The sequence below is a fragment of the Pocillopora verrucosa genome, chromosome 2 (genome assembly GCF_036669915.1).
Source record: "Pocillopora verrucosa isolate sample1 chromosome 2, ASM3666991v2, whole genome shotgun sequence".
NCBI classification, from domain to species: Eukaryota; Metazoa; Cnidaria; class Anthozoa; order Scleractinia; family Pocilloporidae; genus Pocillopora; species Pocillopora verrucosa.
The window spans coordinates 17,023,151-17,043,880 of NC_089313.1; the positions used below are offsets into that span (position 1 = coordinate 17,023,151).

At 39.7% G+C, this 20,730-nt stretch overlaps 1 pseudogene; it reads left to right on the forward strand.

Annotated features, from left to right (window-relative positions):
• The first annotated feature begins 1,981 nt into the window (after positions 1–1,981).
• LOC131781021 (uncharacterized) lies at positions 1,982–20,436 on the forward strand (annotated as a pseudogene).
• The last annotated feature ends 294 nt before the right edge of the window (positions 20,437–20,730 follow it).

Here is a 20,730-nt window from a genome sequence, read left to right on the forward strand (position 1 = left end):
TTCACTCCTTGTGCAAGTGTCGGTGGGAACTACGTCCTTTTGGTTTGGTGCGCAAAATGTGCATCTCATTGTTTTGCTGAGATAAAATACGAAGAACATAGAAACTCATCATTAAATACAGGAAAGTCCTTTCTTGAAATAACTCCACATAACAAAGAATTGTGTGTATTTCCACTGAAATCAGAAACGATGCTCGATACATACTGAAGTTAGGAAGATATGGGTAAGAAGAGTAGTTGTAATCTGTTTGAGATCATACTTTCAACTGAAAATTTGAATAAAGTTAGATCAAGCAAACAAGAATTAATGTAAGAGGAGGAAAATAAAAAATAAATAACAGTTAGATCCCCTCCTCCCGTTGAGCAATTACAATTATGCAGTTGACGAAGCGAATACCATCTTGACGTCCCCTTCTCCAGGATTATAAAATGTTTTATTCTGATTCGTGTATGGCTGTGACTCAGCTGATCAACGTTGATTGACCAAATGTCGGAGAACTGCCGTATGAGGGAAATTTTAATTTACCTTTCACGAGCTAATATTTACTATTTACTTTCACGAACCCTTTGGATTAATGCTTTCCCTGCGCACACCCTGCCATTGGTCGAGATGAGATTCCACTGATTACCTGAAACAATGATCTGACTGCTTGAATAAAGAGAGTGTTACCTACATAATGAAAAGAATGATTGCACGCAGATCTGAAGATTGTGAGAAGAGTTGACTCAGAGATATCTCTCCCTAGGATGCTATCCTTTTTGAGTATTTCCACTTTCTTTGGAGTTGAATGGAAGGCTTTTAATTCTTCAATTATACTCATCGATAACACTGTTTCGGACTGTCTAATGGCAGAAAAGGTTTCAAATTAAACAGCTGTCGATGGTTAAATCAACACTTAAATTTTTGATAAAAAATCGTTACTCAGTCAGTGATGCCCTCATGAAGCAACGGTGGTCGCTTAGGGTTTTGTTGTTCCTGTTGCCTTGATTCTGTGGTTTTCACTTTCTATCTAAGTTGTGTTTAACACACTAGAAGAGCAAAGAATGAATACACACCCCTGTATCTATCAAAAGGCCTCTTTGATATGTGTATAAAAGGCAAATGGAACATCTGCTGGGCCAGAGTTCAACTTACACAAACTGTCACTTTTACCAATTCGTTTTTAAAAATCAAGTCATCAAAATAACCCGCAGCAAAAATTGAAAAAAAGCACAATTAAAACACAATGTAACGCTAATCAACACTCAGCGATTGGCTCTATGATAATCAGACCTTTATCTACACAAAGATACTGTTTTAGTATTCCGGTTTAAAGAAACGATCTCTATCAACAGGCAAATAATTCGACTGACGTAGGTACAGTTATAACAACCTTTTGTGGGTCAATACGAGATCTGCAAACTTCTGCCTCTCTTGTTTGTTCTGCTGTTTGGGTTTTATGGTTTATTTCCGTGACTAACATCGTGTTTCAAAACGTCCGAGTAAAGATCGATTCCTCTTCAAAGGTAAGAGCTTTTATTTTCGTAATCACTTATCCTTCAAGGTAAGACAAATCGTGACTTGAATCAATTTTATTTCTTTTTTTAGGAGTTAGCGGTCGATGATTCAGTCCAAGCAGCTGGGTAATAACAGTGTTTAAAGCAAAGCAAAAACCTTCTTGGAACAATGAAAAAACTGGTTCAGTTATAAAATAGAACCAATGATATGAACCTTATTCATTATGCATTCGTTACTGTTGATAAGAGGGCATCAATTGGATGTATTTCAAATGTAACATCTTCACATCCTGATCCACACTCCTATCTCACTAAAGCAGAATCGTTTGAAATTTGCCTCGATGAAAGATTGGTTGATCAAACAATCGCTTTCGACCCACCGAGTGATCAGCCTGCTCTTTAGCTCCATGAAACCTTAAATCGTGAACATCTACCTAAATATGCAACTGTATCTAAGTCAGTCGCTCCCTACGCATAATTCAGTTATGTTATAATTTTCTTGCAGAACATTCATGACGCAAAACGTCTATCGTAGCCTTTGGTTTACTTTATTTGCAGTTCTCGCCCGAAGTGGTTAGTATCATCACGACAATCACAAGGGTTACTGATTACGTGATTACATGGTATTGTAAGTTGGTATGAATTGAAAAAACTGACCATCTGACTGACTTTCTAGCTCACACTGACAAACTGACTGACTGGAAAATTGACAGAATAACTTGCTGATTGACTGGCGGGCTGGATGGCTCGCTGGATAGCCAGCACGCAGACTGACTGACTCAGCAATAGCCGAGTCCAAGTTCATCCGACGTGAAATAAAGGGCCGAGTTATAAAACTGCAAGATTCACCCCTGTTTCCTTACCTTTTCCAGGCAAAGCAAATTCTCCATCGTCAAGAACTTGGGGGGTATGTTCATCTCACGAGCAATGTCAAAATGGAGGAAGTTGCTTAAATAAAAGTTGTCTTTGCGCTTACGGGTATACCGGCCCAATCTGTGAATATAAACAACAATGCAATAAAAACTTCGCTTGCCAAAACAATGGCACTTGTGAGCTGGACTGGAAGACGAACACGAGTTTTTGCAGGTGTAACCAGTACTCAGCGAGTGATGGTCGCTTTGTGGGAGGTTTCTGTGAAAGGAAAGCTCCATGTCACGCCATTGGTTATTGTTTGAATGACGGTGTGTGCCAAAGAGATCCTTACGTGGACGGTGCTTTTTTCTGTAAATGTCGTGAGGGATTTTCTGGACCTGATTGCCAGGAGATAACAATGTGCCGCGAGGCAAGAGATTGCCTTAAGGGTGCAAAATGTATAAATAATAAGTGCTCTTGCGACGGAGATGGATACACTGGTCATTTTTGTGAGTTGGAAGTAACACCAGGTAAGTAATGCTTGAATTCACGCCAAGTACGTAACGCCCAAAATCACGCCAGGTATTTAATGTTAAAAGTCACGCTTGTTTGGTATTGCTCAAAGTCACGCTAAGAGTGTAATACTAAAAGTCACACCAGGCATGTCCTGCTAAAAGTCGGCTGGGCTGTCTGTGTCTTCACTGTTTCACCTTATCGCAGTGCGTTTTTTATAAATTGTAAGATTGTATAATTGTAAGATTGCAAGATAGTGTGCTCATCTAGCGCTGTTATATATCTAAATCAATTTTGCTAAATTAAAGCAGTGAAAGTAAACACTTGCTTTCCCTTCTAACATACATTTCGGGTGGATTCATCAGAATATTTAGTGCTCTTGCGAATTAACAAAAATGAAAAACTCAATAATCCCATATTTTTAACCTACAGCGCTAAAGTATTCCACTGTCTTCTACTGGCCTTTTAATCGACTACACCCCGGTATGAAAGGTAAGTACTGAAATGAGACTTAATGTTTGTCCTTAAGCCGATCAGAATCAGAGACATTAATCGAGGACATTTCGATTGAGTTTCCCAGAACCAGAACCAAACTAATTACAAAACCCAATCAGAAAAATGGAGAATATTTCAAGCAACCGATTCAAAATTAAAAGCAAGCATTCGATGTTCCTGAAACGCGGGAGAGTGCAAGGGACTTCAGTCACGAACGACTTTTGTATTGCATCTAATTGGTTGAGAGAGTGATGCTAGATTTCTTAAAACAGTTACAGATTAAAGTGACGCAAAACCCAGATTACTTTCACCTATCTATTGAAAATCACTCTACAGAGTGCACTGCCCCATCTTTGTTGTCATGATTGTAGCAACAAAACGTTATGTTTCTCCATGAAAAAAAAAAGATACCTTGGCAAGCAAAAGAGTTATCATATCGATCATCTCAGATATGGTGGCCATAGTTGTAACCATGAATTTGATTAACATGTTGCTTAGTTTCTTGGATTTAAAACCTCAGGTGCTGCTAAAGTGGTTAAAGATATACGGATGGGAAATGTTCTCGATCTAATGCAGGCAGGAGGTGGCTGGGTTGACCTTGGTAGGAAGCTGAACAGTTATCTGTAGTATTTATTACTGACTGATTGGTTAATGTATCTATTGATCTTTGATTCTTTCTTCTAGAACCTCCTGTGCGCAACTTGCTTATTCTTAACATTTCTTTTTTCTTAGGCCAAGTTAACAACAGTTGCCTCGAAGACCTAAGCAAGTGTCAAGAAGGGATTTCCGTGTCGTTCTGGCTTCAGTTTACTGATGGGCGGCAAGTGATAACACTTATCAACAACGACAACACGATTCTGTCTGTTTATGTTAAAGATTACAGAAACATTCTTATAAGTTTGAAAGTGGGCTCCAATACTTGGAATATTGAAAGACACTGTTTTCCCATGGGGTGGTTTCATCTGACAATTACATGGAATCACCGAAGTAGGTGAAGGTTTGACTAACAGAGTTGTCACAAATGATAGACGATAATCGTATGTAGCTATGTTTTGTGTAGGCCGAGCAAATCGGCCAATTTGAAGCTACTTAAACAAAATAACGGAGGACTAAGTTCTAAAGGTGATTTGTGGGAATAAAAGAATTTTTGTCGTGACACGCTATCATTTGTAATAGATCGTCCGGGTGAGTGTAGTCCTGAGAAGGACTGTTGTCGGTAGTGGTGTCTGACGTTTCAACAACCTGAGCGGAAGTCATCATCAGAGTCATATGAATAGTTGTTTTCAGTCGAATGTTCTTAGTCCGATTTGTATAAACTGATTGGTCAGTTTTGCCGTGATGTTACTGGCTGTAAGACTCAAGTGGCGTAAGTCGGTCGTGATTGGTCGCTCGTGATTGGTCATTATAATTTTTTTAGCCAATCCCGTACTGAGAATGTTCCCACAATAACTTTTGAAGCGAAGGGTTTAAAGTAGGTAACGTCTGGAGTAGCATTGATTTCTTTTCCATCTTCCCTTCTGTTTATCTTGATATTGTGATCATGTTCTTCTTTTTCGTACAGAATTGCGTTATTATGAAAATGGTCACCAAGTACGTGTGTCTTCCCCTTCTTCAGCGCTAATTCGAGAGGATGCCAGTCCCTTTGGAAACTCAACTAAGTTATCTGTAGGAGGAATCCAAGGACAGGGAGGATTTTCTACTCTACGAATGAGCGACCTCGCCTTCTGGACGCGCGCATTGCGCATTGAGGAAGTAGGAGACGTGTATAAGAAGAGTAAGTTGTTTGCCTCTCGCTGAAACGTGATTTCAATCATCAAAGGAGTAGCCAGGATCGAATCCTCGCTGTAATGGTGACCATTTGAGTGAAAACTAATTGTATTAAGTAAAATTTTTTTACTAACTAACAATCTTTCTGTGAGGTTTGACACCTGTATTGCCCATATTTTGCCAGAACTTTCATCTCCTCTCACAACGCGCTGCCTCTCAGCTCCCTGTCCATCAGACCAGTGGTGTGAATATGTTAGCAGCAATTCAAGCAACTTCACCTGCATGAAACCTGCTGGTTTTTATTGCAGTTTTGACAATGCTTCTTGTCAATGGCAAAATTTGTCCCACAATATTAACTTTTGGAGGATTTACAATGAATATGGTTCTTTACGTCGTGATCATACGGGGAACTCTTGCGCAGGTATTATATTTGGTCTCAGCTTTTGAAAGAACTGAAGTACTCTGTCATCTTACACTGTAAAGTTAGGCTTTGTAGAACGTATTTACCGTGCGTTAGTTGCTGTGAGTTTTTGATCAAGTGATAAAGCAATTTAGAGAGGCTATTGCTCGTGCGCACCAAGTAAAAACCCAATCACATTAGATCTAATACTTCAGGGATTTGCGAGACATGCAACAGCAATGAGAACCAAGTTGTACATGTCATCGTGGATTAGCGCTATCAGCGTTGGGACAGTCTTCCCCGGGTAAAATGGGGACGACGTTTCGCAAAATTTCTTCATTCAAAGTTGGCCGCCATCTTGGATTTTTCAAGAAGCGGAAGTCTTAGGAGAGTGAATTTGTACTGAGTACTGAGTACGTACGCGTAAGGAAAAAGTGGGGAAGGGGGGAGGAGCCCATCCCTACCGCTTATCATTCAATCGAACCTCAAACTAAACATGCTCTCAAACATTTCTTCACCAGGCTCGCGGGAATTCCTTGGCCTAGTTTCTAATGAAGGTAGAGTTAACAGTGAAGTCATCAGTCCAATATTTTCAAAATCGAGTGTCCTTTGGAACAAGGTGTCGATATCGATGTGGTATTACATGGAGGGATGGACGAGCAAAACATTGTATGTCATCCTACAGACATCCGCTGAAGATAAAGAATTATTTGCCGTGAAACAACGGCAGAATCGGCGATGGACATATTTACGAGTCAAAGTCCCTGTCATAAGTTCTTTCTGGGTTAGTCAAGCGAATATTTTCTTGTGTTTTGCTTTTGTTTCTTTTGTCTTGTTTTTTGTTCATTTTTAGTGATCAAAGAGGCGGTGATTCGTGAAATGATTTTTCTTCTGGCGTCTAGGTCATATTACGAGGTGAAATTAATGGCAGCGGAGGAATTTTTGTGGATGATATTTCCGTGGAAACTTTCAGTAAGTGTGAGAATAACCGAATAAGAAAAAGTAAATGCTCTTTCGCTGAAGATAGGCTCAAATAGCTAGGATTTCAGGAAGAAAAACAATACTTCTATGATTCTCGCGGTTTACCGAGCTTTCTTACCGACGGCCTTTCTTTGACATATGAATGGTTTATTCATCATTCAGGCAGCCCTAGTGATGACTCACGAGACAGCGGGTCTGTAAGTAAGATACCGTATTTATTCGCCTATAAGCCGATCTCGGCTATAAGCCGAGACCCTAAACTTTTTCATGTCAGCAGCTGTTGCATTGAAATAAAAAATAAACACAAAACATTCGGCTATAAGCCGAGACCTAATAATTGCAAAGTACTCCACGCGTGTCGTTAACTGAGATGAATTAACATAAACCGAAAACAAAAGGAGCTTCCCTCCCGGAAAACATGCAACCAAAAAGTAGGTTATGAATAAACATAGATCATTCTAGATCGCTAGAGATTACGGAATCAGTGAATCGATGGTGCGTCGCTGGCGAAAAGATCAAGCGAACCTGTTTAATGGTGAGCTTAAAATGTCAGCAAAGCGAAAGACGATGGGCTGCTTTTCGCCAAAGTATCCTGAATTGGATCAAACAATACTGGACTGGTTTTCAGAGCAGAGGAGTCAAGTTAAGTCTTTCGTTTCTTTAAAACAATGAGAAGCTTCGATCAGCTGATATCTGTCAGATCGTGTTGCAATGTTTACACAAACCGTGGGAATGACCGCTTCTGATTGGCCAGTTTTTCATGTTGTCAAATTTCGAATCTTGTTAAGCACCTGTAAATTTTTTTTGGCGAAAATACTCAGCTATAAGCCGAACCCCCTACCTTGGCGAGAATTTACCTGTTCTCAGTTTAATTTGTTGGAAAAATCGCTCGGCTTATAGGCGAATAAATACGGTAGTTAAACTCCTGAAAACGTGACCTGTTTACTCAATCGTCGAAAATTTCATTTCAGGCTCTCCAACTATTATTCCACGGGAACTCCATTTCTCTACCACTTTATATGGCTCAACGTCACTAGTTTGCACCGTCCACAAAGCCTCTAACATAACCTGGTACAGAAATAATAATCCAATCCAACAAGACAATCACTATACCATATATAATGAAATGAGAGGGGACAAAAATGTGAGTGTGTTAGAAGTCACAGGCATTAACTGTCAGCTGACGGGAAATTATACTTGCGTGACGGCAAACCAATTTGGCAGTGTCCAGCGGCAACTTACCCTTTCCATATTAGGTAAGTATAAAAAGAATCAAAAAGGGGAGATTATTTGCGACAGGGTTGGTCTTCAATTCTTTTTTCGAAGGAGGACAGTTGGCTCAGTTAAATAGCGATTACAAAGAAGAGATGCTGTTCCAATTGTTTGTAGTGAAAATGTGTGGAGAAACACTCACTTATTAATTTAAGATAGTTCAAGATGAAAGTTTAAGTGGTTGCTTACCGTTTTTTGTGGTATCACATCGATAACACAGAGCGCTGTGTATAGTTTGTGAGGAAAAAGATTTTTTAAACTGTTGGTTTTTGTTATTTCTTTTCATCGAAAAGATTACGGAAAGGACACTTTGTAAAGTAAAGTCCATTTGCGTAGCTTTGTGCAATCAAGACCTCATGTGAGAGGGGGACGACAATCGATTTCACTGGAACGACTGATGAAATAACTTACAACGAAGCGATAACGAACTTAACGACAACTGAAATATCGAGAGGATAACGAAGAAGATTGAGATGACCACGATTAAGTTGGAAACAGTGAAGGCGAAGGGTTAGAAGATGACGACAAATTCGAGGCGTTGGTGACACAGATTGAGACGACAACGAAGAGAATCGAAACGATGGCGACGAAAATTGAGATGTGACAACCAAAGTCGAGAAGTTAATGGAGAAGATTGAGCGGACGACAATGACAAAGTTCGAAATGATGACGATGAAAATTGAGACGACAACGACAAAAGTTCGAGGCCACGATGGCAAGGATTGGAAAAAATGAAGACTACAATAGAGGCGATGAGGACTGAGATCGAGACGTAAACCAAGGGCCGGATGGAGACGATAAATGTGGAGATCGGGGCGATGATAAGGGAAAATGCAGATCGAGAAGATGAAAACGATTTACAGGATGGGAAATAGGATTCTATCTTCCAGTTGCAAATTTTCTTATTTTCGTTTTGTCTCTGTTTGACAGATGTACCTCGACCACCTTCAAAAGTGATGATAGACAGATATTCAAAGCGGATTAGATGGACGAAGGAACCCGGGTATGAATGTCTTCCCAAGTCATACTTTGTGGTGGAATACAAGAAGAACTTGTCGAAGAATTGGACATTTGCTGGTTATTTTGATCACGGAGTATTTGATCTTGTAAATGTCTCTAAAGGTGAAAAATTTAACGTGCGAATCTTCGCCAAGAACGTCATCGGAAGTAGCCCAGCATCTCTCATTACTTTTTGGACAAACAGTAAGTTCAGAAATATTTTTTCTGCTACTAAGGGGGTGGGGCGGGGAAATGTAATGTTTCTTTTATCAGTTAGGATGCTTGAGTTATGTAATATTTGAACGTTTAAGAATAAGGCAACTAATATTTGTTTGTTTACTTTTTTCCTTTTCTTCTTGAGTTAAGCCAAGCGAGATCCAGCTCTTTGTCAATGATACGGCTGTCCAGAACTCAGAGAGTATAGTTTTACACAGAGGGGAACCAGTGACCTTAACATGCGTTGTTAAAGCCGAACCGGCGCCTACTAGATTTATCTTAAAGTTGCCCTCTCAACACAATGTATTCATAAATTCACAGCACCGGATCAACGGAATAAAATGGCAAATTATTCTTCGTTTAAAGAGCATGAACTGTCTCAACACTGGTTCCTACTCTTTTGAGCCACACAACAGATTGGGAAGCAATGGATCAGTATCTGTTAAGTTGGCAATCAGTGGTGAGTGTGGCTTCGATTGTTCCATGCTTTTGAACCCATTTGCATCACTTGCTAACTTCCAGAAGGGATTGACATGTAAATTCTCCTGCAAACAATTTATAAGATCGAAGAGACAGACTCAATTATCAGTTAGCTGGTGTTCTCTTGGTACAATACCATATTATCTTAACTGATTTACAAGGAAATGTGAAACAGTTACGGGAGAGGATCACCGGTTGATCTTGGGAGGGGTTATAAAGGTTAGAAGAAAGAGGCAGTGAAATGCTAAAGCTTTTCCTGAAAATTTTATTATATTATCATCTTAAAAATTAAAAAACACTTGAGTAATGTTTAACATCGTCAAAGCTCACTTTTCTAGTTAGTTTCAAGGAGACTACTGGACGAAGGTGAAGGTCATAGCCGCCTTGAAATTACAAAGAAAAATGAGGTGGCTCTGAACACCATTTCAAAATGTTTTAGGTCATTGTTAGTTGCTGAGCAATTGCCCACCTTCTTCTTCCCCAACTCAACAACAGAGAGTTGATAACAAGATAAATGTTTGGTTAGGGGAGGGGTAGGTGCAAAGTTTCTCGGATACTGACTTTGATCCAACGTTTTCTATAGATAACCTTAATCTGTTCGGTATTTCTCCAAATTTTGACCGCTTTCTTCCACCTTTTCTTTCTCTTACTTGTATAGAACCCGATCCACCAAAAACATTCAACGTCACCTTCATCAACATCACGTCTGTAGTCATATCGTGGTGGGCTTACCTGTGTAATGAAGCATTACCACGTGAGTTACGCGTGCGATATAGACAGCAGGGTTCAGCTGTTTGGACGGTAACAAAATACAAGTATCCATCTAGGAAAATGGTCTTAAGGAGACAGTTTAAGTACAAAACAAAGTACGAGTTTAAAGTATCCATCGCGTATAATGGTCTACGGAGCAGATACAGCAGTGTCGTTAAAATACGCTCTCCTGGTATGGCCATTTTCTATTTGTAAATAAAGTTTTCGAGTAAACAGTTCATCTAGACCCCCCCCCCCCCCCCCCAGATTAAAGTTCATGCAAATATCGCTGAGGGAAGGGAAGACGCAGGTCGCAAAACCATTATTGGTTGATTACCAAACGTACTCCTTAACTGCATTCAAGTTTCTTAACAACGCTCTGAGTTCCCTTTAAAACCCACGCCATCTTCATTGGACGTTACCGTTATTCCTATTGGTCGTCGTGATCACTTAGCTTACGACACGCAGTCGAATGGCAAAACTTTTATCTATTTCAAGATTTGTGTTTGTGTTCAGGCCTAGCCATCCTCAACTACCAAGTGATAGAAATCTCAAGCTCGCAATTTAATTGCTAAAAAGAAGAGGGCTTTTATTGCTATCGTTTTGTACTTCAACGGAGAAGCAATGTATGACCAGTTACGACTTCAATGGTCTGTCAACGAATATTTACTCTGGATTTAAGCCCTCCGGATTTCTAAGACATACTCAGCTGAAATCTCAGGACGTCGTGGGACGTAAACGTTATATGTGGTGAACATGCATTGTGATGTTGAATTCAGTGATAACCATTTATATTCCAGTGTATCGATCACGACTCAAAATAACTCAGTGTTATCTGAGTCTAGCTTATTAATCATTAATTCCATCATTTATTCAGTTACTGATTGCATTTGTATTTCGTTTGATTGATTTTTTTTAATTTGTTTGTTTAAATTAGCAGATATTACCAAAGTGACTATGACCAGCAACTTCACAGGTCCAGCTAATAGGACATTGATAATCTACTGCTTTTCAGTCAACCTCACAGCTGTTTCTTTTTCTTGGACCAAAGACTCTGTGACCCTGCAGGCTTCTTACCGCATGAAGTTTGACGTCAACAGCATGTCTTCTGTATTGACCATAAGATTTACCAAGAAGACTGATTCAGGGAACTACACATGCAAAGTCAGGTACAATCGACTCTTCTCTTAACTGAAGTAAAGCTGTCATCGAGAAGTGAAAAATAAAAAGGTGCCGGAAAGAACCAGTTTTTAATGATGCCAAAATCAGTCTAGGATTCCGATTCATCGCACTTTTTTTCATGCTATGAGTGTAATAGCGGAGTTTTAATGCGCGAAGCGCGCAAGCGATGCCTTATACCAAATAATATCCAATTCATGATATTCTTATATTATCATCCAAGATAAAAACAGCCGGAACCTCAACTTTTGGCAAAAGCAAGGGAAAAATAACGTTTCAAAGGCAGGAAAGGCTAAAAGCATTTCCTTATGACGGTTTTTTGGCTCCATCTTGAACCCTGAAAGCTTCCAAGAGTTACTTGATTTTTCCAAGCCACTTATGATACTTACCTATCATTTCTTCGTCTTTTATGTCTATAGCAACTCGAAAATAATTCTTAAAGAAACGATAGCTGTGAGTGTATCAGAGCCTCCAAGGGTACATATCAGTCCCCTTGTAAAAACTTTGTTTGAAGGTACGTCATCATGGTGACACGTAAACGTCTGAGAAGTCCATATTCCTGATGATAATAGAATTCTCCATCCTTGACAACCAATCTGTATTGTTCTGTTTGTTCAGATGAATTCGACGTTGCTCTTAATTTAAAATTTGATTCACTGTTCTCGTCGACCTATATGTTTCTTGGGAGAAATGATGGTGTTTGTAATTAAAAGATTGAGACTTCAGTATAAAAAATAACCGATTTTAAGTGGGTCGTGATTACTTTTGTACACCAGCAGGTCTGCTGAGAACGTGGCGTCATGTAAAGGTGCTTTATACGACGTATTTTTTTCGTTTCAGCGGACAGCGCCTCTTTTCATTGTCATCTGTTGCGTGGTAACATATCACAGCTACACGTCACTTGGTACGAAAAGGCGGGAGACAATCCAGAGAAACTTGTGAGCGCCAAAAACGACTCCCTGTCACTTAATCTTAAAGGAACTCTGCCAAACAGAAAGGACAGTCACGTGTCATTTTACAGATGCCTTGTGCGAAATAATGATGGTGTAGGTTCCAGTCCCTTAGCCAAACTAGTAATACTACGTAAAGGTACGTTAAGGAGGTTTCTGAGCTGTGCCATTTGTTAAAGTTTGTTCATTACACTGTACGGTGATAAAACTGTTTCCTGCGTAGGATATGAGGCTATCTGTGCAAGTGAAGAATCCCATGGAGTCACATGGTCGGTGACGTTGGCGGGGATGATTGACGAGCAGCAGTGTCCCTATGCTATTGGTAAAAATAATTTTACTGACTTTTGAGACTTAATGTAGTTACGTATCTGAGTGTCTAATAATTACGTTGTTGCTACTCAGGACAAGCAAGGAGAAGCTGCATTAAGACCGGCCCAAAATCCGCAGAGTGGGGAGAAGTTGACCTTTCAGACTGCACGTCGCTTCAAGTAAGGGCAATACATGATGAGGTAAGGAGGCCCGAGCATCGATCATGATGTAAAATAATTTCGGAATGTTTGTTACCCATGAAGTTTCTTTTCAGAACATTGAGTTTTCAGAGCAAGAAGATTTCTTTTCTTTTTTTGATCTTTTCCGAAATATTTTTGAGCCTGTTTTACTTCATCTATGCCTCTGATCTCTGTTAACGCCTTCCTTCCCATGATAGTATATTGCGTTTCGTGAGTGTTTCATTTATAAGACAGTGACCGCTACTCCACTCGGAAGCTGCCTTTTTCCCTTAATCCTGTAGGTAATAGCACTGACAGAGGGTTACACAGTTAGCAGAACTTTAAGCAACATACTCGAGGATTTTCTAAACGCCAGTAAACCCTACGCGGCCCCAAGTCTGGAGGAGAAACTGCGCTCGATGTACGTGAAAGATCTGGTAACTTCTGTTGATGCACTAACAAGAATGATAAGGTACAATGCTGGACAACAAGAGAAGCCTCTGAGCAATAACCACGACATCAACAACTTAGTAAAGACTTCCAGCAACTTACTGAAACTTTCCAATTTGCCAGCATGGAAGAATGCACTTAAGGTATTGACAAAGTGTGTACCGATCTCGAAGTTATTGCGACAAGCCCCATGATCTTCCTCTTAGATTTTCTTCTTCCACAGCTCCCTTTTTATAAAGGTGCTTTTCTACAAACTTGCTGATCCTATCACTAATGCAGGACGCCTATAACATATTAAACTAGTTTGTATCCTGACGAGTTATAGGAAGCTCACTTGATGGATTGTGCGACCACGAAAGTGGAAGATTTGAGGTTCGATTCCTTTTCGGCCTTGGGAATTTAATATTTCTCCTTTGTCACACGCTGGTAACAAAACTATTAAGTTCCTACATATCTATGAAACTTTCAGCTCTTGGCTGTTAATTTAGTTTTAGTGTGTAATATTCTTGTCTGTGTCCTAAGCACAAATTTTTATCAATATACGTTAATACTGGATACCTGTCTTTGCAGCTCAACAAGGTTATCTCAGGCAGCTGGATCCCAACCCCTAGTTTTGTCAATATAGATAAACCAAGCCTGTTCTCGAATGGGTGCATATTCGTGGAAATATTTTGTTGTCGTTACTTTTGTTGTTTTTGTTTTTGTACGTGCTGCTACTGCTGTGATTGTTTTTGTTTGCCAGCTAAGTACAGGTTGGATGTTTCTAACTCGTCAAAAATGATCAATAATTCCTACATCTTCTCTCTTCTTCCTCAGACCACCAGTGACCTAGCGTACCAAATGATCTCAGCCATTGATGAGTATGGCCATCATTCCATTAACAAGACAATTGATATCCACATAGAAGCTACTAACGTTGTTTTGATTGCAGTCAAAGTTTCGGTCAACAGTTCTGTAAGTAAAGTTGGTAAAACGCAATAGTTTAATTTAATTCAAAGAATTCACTCGAAATTTATCCTTATCCCCAAAGTTTAAATTTGAGCAAATGTATAAGGCTGCGAAAAATCTTCTCCTCGGAGAAATTATGAGAAGAGGTTTTTAAATTTTCTAGTGATAAGCACTTTCTAGCACTCAAAAACTGCATGCAAGCATGGCGTCAAATTTGTGCCAACTTGAATGGAAACAATTTTATAGGAAATCGTGAGAGACATCTACAGTTTTCTCTTTTCCTTTATCGCCTGCAGACCTCCGCGAAAGACATTCAAATAACTCAGGGTCAAAGCTCACTTGCTCTTCCACCGACGCTTTTCAACCAAAGCAACTCCTCAGTGACTGTGGTGAGCGTGTTTTTCTCTACTCTGGGTCAAATTCTCACTAGCTCTGAGGCTCTAAACATTTCCTATTCCAGTGGATCGGATTGGCTCATCAATTCACAGTTGGCGTCAGTAACAGTCAGGCCAAGCCCACCTGATGTCATTCAACCGCCCTTTAAATTGGCACTTGAGACGAACAAGGTAACCCATTAATTGTTGTCAACTTTATTGATGGTATTCCATCGGTTAGTTTCTACTAAATCATGTTCAGAAATAATTCATTTTTCTATTTATATAGGTGGCTCTTGCCGGAGCCAAGAGAGCTTGTGTATTTCTGAACTTAAGAACAAAAAATGACACAGCTTGGTCAACAGACGGATGCAATGTTGTCTCCTCGCTCACAAACAGAACAACTACAAGCTGTGCGTGTGATCACATGACCGTCTTTGGAATACTGATGGAGATAAATGGTTACAAGGTAATCTGATCCCAATTTATGACCCAAATCGCCAACGTGTTCTAGTCTGCGGCTTAGATGTTGGGGTACCCAACCGCGAAGTCGAAACTGACTTGGGTAAAAGTTAAGGTCACCAGGCTTTCGATGTTATTGCATTGCATTAGAAACGAACATGGTTGATTTGAAATCCATAAACCATTCCTACGATTTAAAAGCGTAGTGGCAGACATCTCCTTCCCATGGAAAAGGTTCTCAAGGCAAAATCATGCTGCGCAAAGCTGCGATTGATGGACTTACGAGGCAAATCTTATCGTAGTACTCGTTTGGCCCGTTTTGGAACTGCGCGCAGTGGAGTTGACAGGCAGAAACGAGAAATATTGCATGGTTGAATCCGCTAACGCACCAATAGCCACTTTCATTCCGCAGGCAGTTCACATCCTTCCTAACTTCTGGGAAAGTAAGATTGCTACATGCAAAACGTTTACCCGCAGTTTGCCACAAAAGGGTGGCAACCTCGTCACCAAATAAAGAAAAACACGACAAGTTTCGTGAATTTAATTGGTAATTCCCTGGCGCAATATTCTTGTCACATAATAAATCCTTTATTTACCAAACTTTTTTGGTTAAGTTGGCGGAGCATCAGCCGTCTTGGTTCATAATAGTGCAAAAAAATAAGTTGGCAAATAGTTAGTCCTCTAAACCTCACGTTTGTGTGGTAACGCACATAAATTATCTTCGTTGCAGGAAGAAGATATCAGGCACCGCGCCACTCTCTCATGGATATCCACAGTCGGTTGTCTGCTGTCTCTCGCTGGGATCCTGATTACATTGTTGATTATGGTTCGTTTCTGGAAGAACATGCGCTCCCCAAGAACAACAGTTCTCGTAAATCTCTGTGTTGCCATAGCAGTGACAGACGTATTAGTGGTTACCATGGAGATTATTGATTTGGAAAGCAAGGTTAGTGTCTGTCACTTAGAACAAACCATTGATACAGTTATGAAGTACTTAAATTATATAAAAAAAGTCAGGCTTGGGGTAATTCTTCGATCGGGAGTTTTATCTCCCTGTCATTTTTAAAATTCCTGAGGTTTGGGCAGTTTGAGGTTAGGATTGCATGACTAACTTTCATGAATATGATTATTTATTAAATAAATAGCAGCCAAGAAATCCTTACAGTGCCACGTTTGAATCATAAAAAATTTAAGTTAAGAAAAGTACATCAAAAACAAGAACCAAATCCTGATTAACACCATAAATATTATTTGTAGAAGATGGTTTTCAGTTGCAGCATTTCTCTTTTATTTACTGATTTGTTTTCCTAACTCTCTAGACCGGATGTAAAGTCATGGCTGCCCTTCTCCACTTCTCTTTTCTCTCCATATTCTGTTGGATGTTGTCAGAGGGGGTTCTGCTGTATTTCTCCCTCGTTAAGATTATTGGAACGACTGTTTACGCCAATGTTCAAGTGTTTTACGCTCTTGGGTGGGGTAAGGAATTTAGGTCTGATTTGTCACAGTATGTTGTAGTTCAGGTGTACTTCTGTAAGTCCTTGAAACCATGCGAATCATGCAACAAATAACACCTGCACTAGCCCAAAAAGAGATTTTTTTTCTCCATACTGTGTTCTATACATTTCCTAAAGTGCTGACAAGGAGAATTTGTTTAACAATCAAGAGCTTTTTCAGTCGGGATAATTTGCTTTATTCTCCTGACTTTACCGTGTGATTTAGGGGTGATATTGTAGAGAGAGATTAGATGCTAGTCAGCGGTTAAAGGGTTAAGCTTAGGATGTTCCCTTACTGAATCGTCTATCATAGTTTCATGCACAATAATCACGCTACTTGGCAGAGTTTGTGAATAGCCGTCACTCGTACGAATCTACAACGTAAGAAATAGAAATTTTTGTAACTTAATAAAGTTAAAATAATCATTGTGAATTGTTTCAGGTCTTCCTGCTCTCGTTGTATCACTTACCTTGATTGTTACTCAGGGTCGAGGTTATGCTGATAGGCAGTCCTGTTGGTTGTCCACGCGAAATCACATGATATGGGCTTTTGCAGCTCCTGCGCTTCTTATTGTTTGCGTAAGTTTTCATTACCTCTTGTGTTAAAGAAACGAGAAAGGAGAATTTGTTTTTAGCAATTAAGAGCCTCTTTAGTTTTGATCACTTCCTCCTCTTTTCCTGTGACCTTAATGCGTATTTCGGGCGTGATATTGTGAGGAGAAACTGGATGCTAATCACTCTTAAAGGCCAAAGGGTCGATAATGACAATGAACAAATGGGAAACTATATCATTAAGACCGACAAATTAAAATTATGTAAGAAACAAGGCATCCACGAATCAGTTAACCGGAAGTTGACAACCTTTATCATTTCATTCCAGTAAGCCGGTGACAAAATTTTACTATCTTTTCTTCTCAGGTGAATATCGTGGTCTTTACTTTAGTTATCTATAGCATGCTTTCAAGCCATCGGCTTAGAAAAGAACCGCTGACAAGAAGATTCCAACGTGGGCTCAAGGCCTCATTTGTCCTTTTCCCTGTTCTTGGATTGTCGTGGTCTTTTGGTGTTTTAACCATGGTCACCGATGAGATCGTATTCAACTACATCTTTGCTGTCTTAAACTCGCTGCAAGGATTTCTCATTTTTATCTTCCACTGTGTTTTAAACAAGCAGGTACGTGTTGGGTGACGTTTCACCGTGCACCACCAAAAGCCAGACTGCCTTGGCCACACCGGTTTCTTTAATAGAGTTTCCCTTACGTTTGGATAAAATTCCTTCAAGCTAATGAATGCAATCTAGGAAGTGACTGATCCAGCCAAGCCGCGCTAATTAGCGGCAAAACTTCCTTTAAAAAGAGTCTAGCCGGTCTTTTCTAGCAAATGGCAAGTGCCCATGAATTACCCAAAATTGAATTAATGTAAATGTAGATGCCAGCTCATCTCAGGAACCAGTAATTGTCAATTGAGGCTTATACTAATCAAAAGCGCCGTGTTCTGAGAGTCTAAGAGACTTGAGTGTCTAACTTTAAATGCTCGGGCCGGAAAAACTGGAATCAACATCGATGATACCTTAGTGCGTTCACAAAAAGTGGAAAGACTCAGTGAATTGGTTATCATAAGTAGCAATAAAGTTTTTTTTAAAATCTCAATTCAGCTTCGAGAAGTGTTGACGGAGAGAAGAAGAAAACGAACAGGTCGTGTAACAGACGACAGGATAGCACAGTCGAACAGGAAACTCAGTACAACAACAGGAGGTAAACATCTGAGAGTATGAGATTGTCGATAAAATGTTGTGAGGGTATGCTTCGCCTTGGGTCGCAAACTTTTACTCTTTAATGTAGAACATTTTGGCTGAAAGAGTACCCCATATACTTCTTGTTAAAAAATGGCATCTCTTTTGTGCTGGGCACCCCTCAGAACCCATCATAGCAGCCCTTCGCTATCGAAATTATTCTCGTGGAACGGAAAACTTAGAAGTCAAGGTACATTAAAACGAGAAAAACTGCGGGGATCTTGTAACATATTTTAAAAGGTGATAAATCGTCAAGCTGCATATTGTGATCATGATCTGACTAGCCTCCTGACCTCTCTGAAAATGAAATTTCTTCTTACGAACTTTTGTTATCCGATACGAGGATTGTAAGACACTCTGTGGTCTTATTGATGATGAATCAGACTCTGATCGAAAGACGATTTACTGTGCTTTGACTAATATGAATTCTTTTTCAAGTGAAGACAGCTGCACGAGTCCTTGAAGTATGAAGCTCGTTTTACTTGTTAAAAGCATTAAGGATACATATGTTTTTTTCGTTACATGTTTAGCCCCCAACAGTCGCCTCAGTTCAGCCACTCCTCTCAAACTTCTAAATCTTTACCAGCACAGCCCAGAAATTTCACCCTCACCCCGGCCCTCTCCGACCTCGTGTGCCGCGCGTGCCTTCGAGGAAACGTCACTGGTGTCAGCAAGCCTTGATACGACTCGAGTGAATCAAAACACTTGCTACAGACCGGGAAAGGTAAAGAGAAAAATAACACGAAAAGCCAAGGTATTAGCTCATGAAAAGAGTCTTATCAGAAGGTAAAATTATGCGACTTTTGTAGCATCGAAGTTCAGTTAGGCAAATAGGAATTTAATCTGCCATCAAGGGACATACTCGCGTTATGTGCACCCTGGATGACTCAGTAACGATGAATTTAGGCTCACGAGGTGTTATAGGAGAGGCGCGCTTCCTTTGGTTCTTGCTTTCTTGGAGTGATCGATTCCAGTCTTCTCTCACTCTAAAATACGCGAATAGGCGGATCGCGACTGAGCAAGGAATAATCCAGACATGTGACAGGTACGAGTTCGCTCCCATTCCTTAGTTAGTTAGCAGGCAAATTTTCAGTTAAAAATGCTCATTACAAAGAAAAGTGTCAAAGATATGTAAGTAATATCCTCATATCTGATAACACACAACTTATGGTTGTATATGCACATCATTGTGAACAGGATGAAATATGTTGTCAACGACACGACATGTCTAAAGTAAACTTGCGGGCATAGAAGTTTCCTTTTCTCGACGGAGTGTTATGAAATCAAAACCAGAGTAAATAAAACGGCCTATCAGAGAGGATGAATATGTCAAGAGAGCCAATTAGCTTGAAAACAAGCACGCCGCTGGAAGCGTGGGAAAACACAAGCAACTAAGTCGCAACTGGTTCTTGTTTTGCAACTGATTGGTTGAGACGCTGGGCGAGCTTTGAAGACCAATCTTAGAGTCAGAAAGGAAAACTTGTGAAGGAAAACTTATGATGAAAAATTCTGACTCTATTTAATGTCCTATCGTTTGTTATTTGTTTCGTTTTGTTTTTTTCGTTTTTTTTTTTGTTTTTTTATCATCATTCAGAGACTTCTGAGCAAGTAACTTATCTAACAACGACGGATGAATCTTTCAAACCTTGTGATATGGATGAGAGGGACTGGACAAGCCTGGAGTCATCTTCTGAATCGATAATCGATTTCAATCCCGACGGAGAGTTCAAGGTAAGTTGGGTAAAACACGATTGAGAATTGAAGATGGAAAGAAAACACTCCTTTGAATTCTTTCGAAGGCTAGCAAGCGTGTTTAAAGAGACGTGAGAATTCTCCATCTTAATTCAAACTTACAAATGTTCGCGTACTAAACTCAAAACCTATAGAAACTAATAATTCTAGAGTACGCAATTTTATGTCTATACGCAAGTATAGACATAAAAGTCGTTGGAAATTATAACATATCTAAACTTAGTCAATAAAAACGTACTTTGAGTCACGCTCATTCAGAAAAATAATCATAGCATTCCTTTTGTTATTTACCCACTCTTTATTACTTTTTTATCAGGGAAACAAGTAATCCGTAGAGCATCCCAAGAAACTTTTTCTCCGTAGCAGTTGGTAAATCGGATCTGTAGGACTTCAGACTTTACTTGTCATTTTCCAACAACGTGGAGTCTGTTTCCCGCATGTTACTTACAGAATGTAGGTAACATACTATTCTTCCCCTCTGTTATCTTTTGTTGGAATTAATTTTGTATGCGGAAGGAGAGGTGAAAATATTGCGCTGAAGCCATTTTAAGATCGTTGATGAAAAAGATTGCTTATTTGACTTCCTACAGTTCAGTTCGTTCCCCTCGTTTCAGTGAGATAT